Genomic DNA, 10,421 nt, shown 5'->3' with positions numbered 1-10,421 from the left:
ATAACAATGAAAGGAGCGCTGGTCACACATGCGCACAAGCGCGACCAGCGCTCCATTCATTTCTCCGGAGCTGCCGACACAGACCACGGAAGTCCGAGGTTTGTGATGGAGAACTTCAGGGGACTTTCAGTCCCCCGTTCTCCCTATCAATGCCAGCGATCACACATGTATCCCCTGTCCTGTGGAGATCCTGTGGAGAGGGGATACATGTCTTTTGTTTAATGGCAGAGCGGGGAGATACCTCCCTGCTCTGCCGTAGTGATCAGTGGCGTCCCGCTGTAGCAGCCATAGCAGCTGCTAGCGGAGCCTCCGGCCATGGTGGGAGCCCGTGCCGGCGGGCGACACGGGCCCCCTCATGCCGCGGGCCCCGTAGCAGCCGCTACTGCTGCTACGGCGGTAGTTACGCCACTGATTGTATAACTTTTCCCATTCATTTCTACTAAAGAGCAACGCAAAGTGAGAGGCTGGCACTATTATATGGCACTATGTAAGGTATTATTATATGGGTACTATATCTGGCGCTATTATCAGGGCACTATAAATGGACACTTTGTATAGTCATAGGATTGATACTATTATATGCATTGCACTATTTTATGGGCATTATGGAGGGTAGGCCATGGTTGATACTATCATATGGGCACTCAAGTTATGAGCAATAAGGCCGACACTATTAACTAGAGACTATATGGCTAAGCTTGGGAGCCCCAATATATTTTCTTACTTTTTACATTTATACAGGGACATCGAAGGGGGATGTAATCTAGGAACTAGTCAGACAACCGCACACACCAAAACTCATCAGGAGAAGGCGGTATAAAGGGGGATGTGCGTTCTACTAGCTTAGCCTTAAGTACTGTAAGACCTTGTCCTAGCCTTGTACCTATGTAGGAGACCGAATTAATTCAGAAATGGCTAAATTAAGTTTTAAATAGGTTGTATCAATGACTCATTGACTTCTATGGGAGAGTGTTGTGGGCATGCTCGGTAACCTGTGCAGTAGTCACTGTGCAGGGAGGGGGAGTGTGTTCATCACCTATTGTCAATAATGTGATTCTGTACAGCTTTATAATAGAGGTGTTAAGTGTAATATTGCTTGTGATGATAATGAGATGCTATCCCGGCTCCCAGTGTACACAGCACAAACGCAGAAGTCACAGGAAATTTCTGACTAAAGTGAGGACTCAGTGGCTAGAGTGAAATCTGCAATATCGCAGGTTTAAAAAAAAAGAAAGGAAAGAAATATATATATATATATATATATATATATATATATATATATATATATATATATATATATATATAGTGACCTAGAAAATTAAAGAAAAACACCAACATTTTGAATTAAACAATATATTATTTTCTAACAATACATCCTCTTTATATTACATATGTTTCCATTGGAGGGGCGTTCCAGGATTAGAAAAAACAACCTGCTTTTTCTTTCCAAAAACAGCACCACTCTTGTCCATAGGCTGTGTATGGTATTGCAGCATTAAAGATTATAGCGCTGAGCTGTATTACCAGACACAATCTATGGGCAAAAGTGGCACAGTTTTTGAAAAAATAGCAGCCTTATTTTTTTCTAATCCTGAACATCCCAATTATTTGTTTTTTTCCAAGACTGTAATATTGATGACCTGTCCTTATGATAGGCCATCATTATCTGATCGATGAGGTCCAGCCCCCAGTCCTCCTACCAATCAGCTGCATGAAGGGGCCGCGGCGCTCCTGCAAGTGCCGCATCCTCTTTATTCTTTACTCAGGCACAGCGCCATACATTCGGCAGTGGCTGTGCCTGGTACTGCAGCTCAATATGTTTTAAGAAGACATGCTAGTGAATGATATTTGCTATATTTTGACATTACTTTTACATGTTCCATTTACTACGAATGTTCTTTCCCAGCTTTCTAAGCAAACAATCTATGATTTATTGATCAATTGACGAGAATAGATGAGGAATGTTGTCCTATAATGCATGTATATGTGTAAATAGTATAGTATGGAGTAACATCATGTATCCAGGCACAGGGGAACCACGCGCCAATACATGTAACCGTTGGCATTATGTGACGATGTGCCATGCTTAATCAGCTTCACCAGTCACAAGCCTGTAGGAAATAAATAAGCTTGACTTAAAATTTCCTTGAGAGGCTATAAAGTGTGCTCTTTTTTATTTTGCGTTTGTTATTTAAAGGGTCATCAAGCTTTGGTCTTTTGGGAAATAGATTGGTGGAGCACAAGGGCACCTGTATGATTTATACTCCACTGATTACATAGCCAGGAGCGATGGCCGCAGAGAAGCGGGCTCAGCCTGGCTGTGAGGTCCGGCCATATATCTGCTGATCTAACATTAACATAAAAGGGAAGCCTAACTGGGTAATGGCCCTCTAGGCAAAGCATTTAATACTCTCATCACGAACCGTGAAATTATGAACTATGTTTTATAGAAAAGAAAGAACATTTCATTCTGATACGACAGAAATACTTTTATGCCATATTCTTTGCAATACCTGTTACAATTTTTGTTATTTTACTATAGACAGATGTAGCAGAGCTGAGTGTGGGATTTTAGCACAACTCATGTTGATATTGTCATTTTCTGTGGTCTTAAACTAGACTGCAGGTAAACCATCTGTGTTGTCTTAAAGGGTCTGTCCATAATTTTATCATATTTCGTGTCCCCTGTGATCCATTTGGACTAGACTGTTTAAGGGCATGACAGGGTTAAACAAACACTCTCCAGGGTACTGGAACAATAAAACCTCTTATGTTACTAAACATACCATGTCTTACCTTTTTTTTACTTTTTAGTTCTGTCTCAGGTTGCAAGCTCTAGTGACTTGAACTCCAGGTAGGAGGAGAAGTTAGCTACTTCCTCTCTTTCTGATGTCCCCATCAAACTTCTTTTCCCAGCAGTCTTCATTTTTAATTTGCTAAAAGACAAAACAAAGCCTTGTCAATTTATTGGCTATGAGCTGTGGCACTGATGGCCAACCCATTATACTGTGGGGCGTTATATACGACCCTTGACTACAATTACATTCAACTAAACTGCGTCAAGGGGTAGGCACACACATTACTTTTTTACACCACTCTATTTGTGGCTGATATTTTCACCATATATATATATTTTTTTAATTGAAAAACAGTTTTGGATTTTCACCAGTTGATCATCACGGAATTAGGGTATAGTCTATGGTCTGTCTGACACTTGCCTGATGGATACTAAATATTTAGTTGCTGACACCAGATCATATTAGACATAGATTTAAGCATGCCTCAGCATAGAGAAGTATTGGAGAGAGATGGTTTCTTCACTAGCGGACTGCCAGGGAGAGCTGAGCGCATAGGTGGGGGTCATCCTGTGAGTGACTGGATGACCGCAAAAGCCATCCCATGAAAGCTAATTTAGCCGGTGTATTATCATTGTCAGACAGCTACTTCCTGTTCTCGAAACAGGCAGGCAAGAGACTTAAGGAGAACAAACAGCTAAGCTCAAAAGAAAAACACTGAGAAACATTGACTGCACATATGGAGTAAGGAGCGCAGACAAGTTTGTATTTTTGCCTGGAAGTATCATGCACCATGTGTGTGATATACTTTACTGTATAAAAGACTGTAAAAAAGGAGGATACATTTGTATAATATGCAGGCTCCATATGGCAGCAGACCAAGGTGCACCCACGGTGTTGGTGCTTTTATGAAGAATGACACTGAGGGATGGGCAGAGATGCATTTGATTGTAAATATTTCTGGGAATTATAGGCACACAGCTCGGATCAGTCCATTATAGTGTCCTGACTGTTGTATCACATCAGTGCCATTACTATCTGGACACATGGGGGGCTTGTGTGCATTCACAGGGGATATGGCATAAACATCTGATTCTCACCTATAGTGGCAATGGGGGTCCCCTCACTCCCTTTCCCCCAGGCAAGGTGGCTACAGACTGAATGGAGACGTGGCCGCAGTTGATAACCGCTCTCCCATTCAAGTCTAGGGTTACACAAAGAGCCAAGTAACCCCGGGACCCTCACCTATCAGATATTTATGGTATAACCTGTGCATAGGAAAACCCCTTTTAATGAAACACCATATGAGAAGTCATGTATTTTATTTTGATACATGTTCCCAACTCCAAAATATTTTTTGGGGTTCAGATAGATAACTGCTAGAAATCGGTATATCCTAGATTGCCAGCAGTTGGAGCATTTCTGTCCCTTTTCCTAGCATTGACGTTTTATGACCCTGCAATATTTCAATGTCCTTTTATCTGAGCCTCTCTTCTGTAATATGGAGGGTAAGGCTATGTTCACACGGAGTATTTTGGGGGAGGTTTATCTGCCTAAAAATTCCGTTTGGAACTTTGAGGCAGATTTTCCTCTCCCGGCACGCCGATTTTTGCTGCGTTTTTCACCCCATTGAGCACCGCGGGCATAAAACTCAACAAAATACGTTCTCTCTGCCTCCCATTGACGTCAATGGGAGGTCAGAGGAGTAAACGCCTGAAGATAGGGCATGTACCTTCTTTCGCGCCGTTTTTCGCCCGCGGCCATTGATCGCCGCGGGCATAAAACAGCGCGAAATACGCTTTCTCTGCCTCCCATTGAAGTCAATGCGAGGTCAGAGGCGGAAGCGCCCGAAGATAGGGCATGTCGCTTCTTTTTCCCGCGAGGCAGTTTTACTGCTCGCGGGAAAAAGACGCCGACGCCTCCCATTGAAATCAATGGGAGGCGTTCTCGGGCCGTTTTTGCCGACTTTTGCGACGCGGTTTCCGCGTCAAAAAACTCGGCAAAATACCCCGTGTGAACATAGCCTAATACTGAACCACACTGTGTTATTACTTTTGCGTAGGTACCAGAGGATCTTCTAGTGGGCACTAAAGATCCAGTAGAAGACAACACCACTTGGAGATGACTCAGGAACCCTTGCCACTTAGGACTATTTTTTATGGTATGGTCCACAAATATCCTATTAGACCTGACTGATGATACGTCCTGTGTGTACAATAACAACAAAGATTACAATGAAATTATAAGTGGACGTGCACATGTTCTGTATAGATGGGGGGGGGGGACCTCAGAATCCTCTCCTCTGGTGGGCCCAAGTAACGCAAGTCTGACTGACATTGTATACTTTAGTATGCATGGCCCCATTGAAATGCATTACAACCGTAGTCGTGATCCATGCGATCTGTATCTCAAATACAGTCTTGTGCATGCAGGTTTATTCGGTGTTGATGACTTGTCATTGTCACATGCATTCTTCTGTCCGCAAACACAAACAAGCATTGATTCCTGGTTACATCGTCTCACCTCCGTCTATCCAACATATTCCAGGTAAGAGAGCTGACCGAGCCTTCAGTGTTATATGGTGGTAGTGGAAATCCCCTTTAAAATAAAAATATGACGGTGGTTACATGAGTCATTGTGTATTCCCTCGGTAGAGAATGAGCGTGACTTTTTTAAAGGTTGTTCAGTTTTTTCCCCCCATTCTTTTACTGTTCCCCTTGCATCCAAAATCAAGCAATTTTGAGGCATGACTTTCTTTCCAGAATTTCTGCATATAAATAAACGAACAAAAATGTCTGCACTAGTTTCGCTGACAATTACTATGGTGGCCAGTATCTCGGTCTGGTTATCTGGTTGCTTACAGGCAGATGATGTCTCATTTTATCACTAGGGCTAGGTAATATGTGCTCACCACTACTGGTAGCAGAAAACCAGCGTAGATAGTGCCACACTCAGTGCCCCTTGTAGCTGGTGCTCCACACTGCCCCCTGTAGATATTGACATGCAGTGCATCCTGTAGATATTACCACACACTGCCACCTGTAGATATTGCCACACACTGCTTCCTGTAGATAATGCTGCATGCCCCCCTACAGTGCCACACATCCCCTTTTTAGATAGTGCCACACAGCCCCCCTCCCATGTAGCTGGTGCCACACAGCCCCCCTCCCCTGTAGCTGGTGCCACACAGCCCCCCTCCCCTGTAGCTGGTGCCACACAGCCCCCCTCCCCTGTAGCTGGTGCCACACAGCCCCCCTCCCCTGTAGCTGGTGCCACACAGCCCCCCTCCCCTGTAGCTGGTGTCACACAGCCCCCCTCCCCTATAGCTGGTGCCACACAGCCCTCCTCCCCTGTAGCTGGTGCCACACAGCCCCCCTCCCCTGTAGCTGGTGCTACACAGCCTCCCTCCCCTGTAGCTGGTGCCACACAGCCCCCTCCCCTGTAGCTGGTGCCACACTTCCCCCTCCCCTGTTGCTGGTGCCACACAGCCCCCCTCCCCTGTAGCTGGTACCACACAGCCCCCCTCCCAGTAGCTGGTGCAACATAGCCCCCTCCCCTGTAGCTGGTGCCACACAGCCTCCCTCCCCTGTAGCTGGTGCCACACAGCCCCCCTCCCCTGTAGCTGCTGTCACACAGCCCCCTTCCTCTGTAGCTGCTGTCACACAGCCCCCCTCCTCTGTATCTGGTGCCACACAGCCCCCCTCCTCTGTAGCTGGTGCCACACTGACCCCTCCCCTGTAGCTGGTGCCACACTGACCCCTCCCCTGTAGCTGGTGCCACACAGCCCCCCTCCCCTGTTGCTGGTGCCACACAGCCCCCCTCCCCTGTTGCTGGTGCCACACAGCCCCCCTCCCATGTAGCTGGTGCCACACAGCCTCCTGAGGACGCAGATACAATTGAATGTGGCAGTTGTAGTGACACCTCCCAGGACTGTCTATATAAATTCGGGACAGTCCCAGGAAATTCGGGACTTATGGCAGCTATGCTTTTGTTATCTTCCCCCGATTTATTTTATCAGGTACATTATCAGACTCCACTTTCCTGACTGCCAGCAAATAAATGGTCAGCACCCTTCTTACCATATGCATGAAAGCCAAAATCGCTTGCCGGTATCTTCGCATAAATCAGTCCTGATAAGTTGGGAGAAGAATGCACGGCCATGTGTGACAATTGGAAATTTTTGCTTTTTGGCGCCCAATTGAAGATGACACTTCTCAAACAGAAACGGAGCCTGGAAGTGACAAGGTAACATTTGGGCTGAGCATTTTGTGACAAGTTCTTTAAATAAAGTAGAAAGCGAGGACAAAAACCGAGTAATAAGATGTAATTGACAAGTTGCTATGCGAAAGTAGGACACGGACTAATGACCACTAGTGTTAATCATGTCTTCTTTTGTGATATCAGGTCCCTGGTTCAGCCACATTTTATTATTCGTCTCTATTATTTCACAGACTAACATCTTATCAGAGATAAAACAAATTCATCGAAACAAATTCAGTCTGTCCACTTTGTACAACTCTTATTTGTTTAGAAGGTTTCCCCACAATAGAGCGATCACAGGTTCTCCTGCTAGGACCCCCAGCGATCAGCAGTAATCTGTAAGGGGAAACCTTTCAGTACTCTATTTTCCTACAGCGCCACCACAGGAGAATAGAAGAATTACACTGTTTCCATTGGAATCAATGGTCTGTCCCTGTAATGCACAGACATACTGGGTCCCCCGGAGCAAGAGATTCTATTTGTAACCACTCTTCTCTCCGGCTATTCGTCCTGAAAGGGGGTAGAAATGACCCTCAGCAGTAATAAATCATTTGACTTTGTCCTGATCTTGCCAGGATCCATATTGCTCCTGAGTAGAAATGTTTTTGGCCAGATGCACTCTTTTTTTTATTTTATTTTTTAAATCTTGAACTGCCAGCAACAATCTTGACATGTATCCCATCATCTTCTTGGTAGAGAATATAGCGTAAAAGTCCAGGTCTCTATATATCCCAGGTGTTCAGTAGTCCATCCTTGCTATTTTTCCTCTAGTGTTTTCTCCCGTTGAGCGGCTGTAATTTGACAGCTGTTCCATTCTCTATGGTGATAAAGAATATTGACAGCCACTTCTTTCTATGTGATGAACAAGACTTTTGTGTGAGCATTGCTGCTGGTAACATGGAGTGAGGCTGTGCTGAACATATAAGAGAGCCAGCCCCACAGCAAAGATCAAAATGTGCCCCCCATTATGGTGCCAGGTTCTGCCACCAATGTTTTGCTCCTCCATTCTTTTTTCATGACTCATGGACTACTTCCCCACCCTCTTGTTTGCTAACAAGACAGTTGCTCTGGAGAGTCCTGCACAGAGTAAGAAAGGGGATGGGACCAATTCTGGGTCCCCTCTCCATAAAATCCACATGGTGTACCCCTACGATAGGTATGTCCTTGGGGGTTGGATTAAGATGAGCACCTCCAAAATTGTGTCTTAGACTCTTCTGCCCATGCCATAACTGCCTATGCAATTAAACGTATGTCACGTACCTTCCCGTCCGCACTCCAGTGCCATCTCTTTTCCACTATAGCCACCTCTGCAATGAGTCTTCCAGGGGGCACGCAGGGATCTGGGGGGGGGGGTGCATGCACAGAAAGAGACGCAGTGCGGCATATTTAAATCCTTGTTGCACTCACCTTAGTGCCAGTTATGAGGTTTGTCACCCTCGACTTTCTGACTACTTTACATCTCACCCCTGGTATCACATCTGTCCTGTCCTTAGTCCCGTCGCCCATTTTTGAACTGCCTGACTGCTTTATCTTCTCCGTGTTCTACCGTTCCCAATACATTTAGAGACGTTTGTTTGTCGTTGCCTATACCAACCGCATCTAAAATTCCCCTATTATTGGTCCGGTTCAGTTTACGTTAGCCATAGAATTAACGGACCAGCAAGAGCCATTAAAGTCAAGGGAACAGGGGTGCTGTAGTGACCTGGTGCCGTATGGTTGCAGAAATCAGATCATGACAACTTACTTATTCCCTTCCAAATGAACCCATGGCTCTCACTTGCCCTGAATCTACATTTCAGAGTCATTCTGATATAAATGATTCACAGCCATGCAAGAAGAACAGCGAGAGAAACAGAGAGAAGGACAGCCTGGTAAAAATAGATCTGGAAATGTAAAAAAATAGAAGATTTGCTGTGGCAGCAGCTCCTCCAGGAGAGGTTTTGTCTACAATGATTGTTATATAAGGGCTGTGGAGTTTTTTATATTATGCATGATCAGGGGACTGTAGAGTGTGTACACTCCTATAAGGGTCATGTTACTTCCCACTCCGCCTTCCCCCCTTTAGTGGCCATACCCTTTACCAACCCCCATCCCTATAATGAAACTCGGACACTTGGGTTGAATAAATTCGGCCACAGCAGCCATTTTATTTACAAACAAACATAATGAACAACAATTTACAAATAAGAATAACAATGGAAGGGGAGTCCTTGGAGCTACAAAAGTCTGTCACCAAATAGCCCACCTGCATCGTATTTTACTCCCAGCCACCACCCTACTGGCTCAGGGGCACCGTCATACCTGCAGTTGGCTGACCTAAACCACAACCGCTCCCCGGGACACCACCCAGCATGAGCCCAAATTGACCAGACTACCAACCATAATAAATTAGGGAGGGACCATACCCCCGATGAATCCCCCCCACCGTAATTTACCACCAACTCCAAGGACCCCCAATCCGCCACACGAACATACTTAGACACCTTTAGGGTATGTTCACACGCACTAATTACGGACGTAATTCGGGCGTTTTTGCCCCGAATTACGTCCGAAAATAGCGCCTCAGTAGCGTTGACAAACATCTGCCCATTGAAAGCAATGGGCAGACGTTTGTCTGTTCACACGAGGCGTAATTTACGCGCCGCTGTCAAATGACGGCGCGTAAATAGACGCCCGCGTCAAAGAAGTGACCTGTCCCTTCTATTGCCGTAATTGGAGCCGTTATTCATTGACTCCAATGAATAGCAGCGCCAATTACGTCCGTAATGGACGCGGCGTTCAAGCGCCTGCACATGCCGTTACGGCTGAAATTACAGCCGTTACGGACGCCCTCGTGTGAACATACCCTTAAGTGTAAAGGATCTGCCAGACACTGCTTCTGTGTCGACGCCCGTGGTTAGTCAGTCTGCACCTGCTCCTAAGTCTGGTCGAGTGACCCCTCCTTCTACCAATCAGGCTGGGAGGCTGAGGAGTGGGAGAGCCTATCACAGCCTGGCCAGACGGAGCTAGCTCCCGCCTTCTGTCTATTTATACCTTCACTTCCTGCTCCTCCAGTGCCTGTGATTCTGTCTGTTTCCTGGCTCTGCTGCTGCTTGTACTTTTGTCCTCTGCTCCATATTGACCCTGGCTTATTGACCTCTCTCCTGCTCTGCGTTTGGTACCTCGTACACTCCTGGTTTGACTAGGCTAGTTCACTACTCTCCTGCTCTGCGTTTGGTACCTCATACACTCCTGGTTTGACTCGACTCGTTCACCACTCTTGTTGCTCACGGTATTGCCGTGGGCAACTGCCCCGTTCCCCTAGCTTCTGTGTACCCTTGTCTGTTTGTCTGTCATGCACATAGTGAGCGTAGGGACCGTCGCCCA

The sequence above is a fragment of the Rhinoderma darwinii genome, chromosome 11 (genome assembly GCF_050947455.1).
Source record: "Rhinoderma darwinii isolate aRhiDar2 chromosome 11, aRhiDar2.hap1, whole genome shotgun sequence".
In the NCBI taxonomy this organism is placed as follows: Eukaryota; Metazoa; Chordata; class Amphibia; order Anura; family Rhinodermatidae; genus Rhinoderma; species Rhinoderma darwinii.
This window is presented reverse-complemented; position numbering follows the sequence as displayed.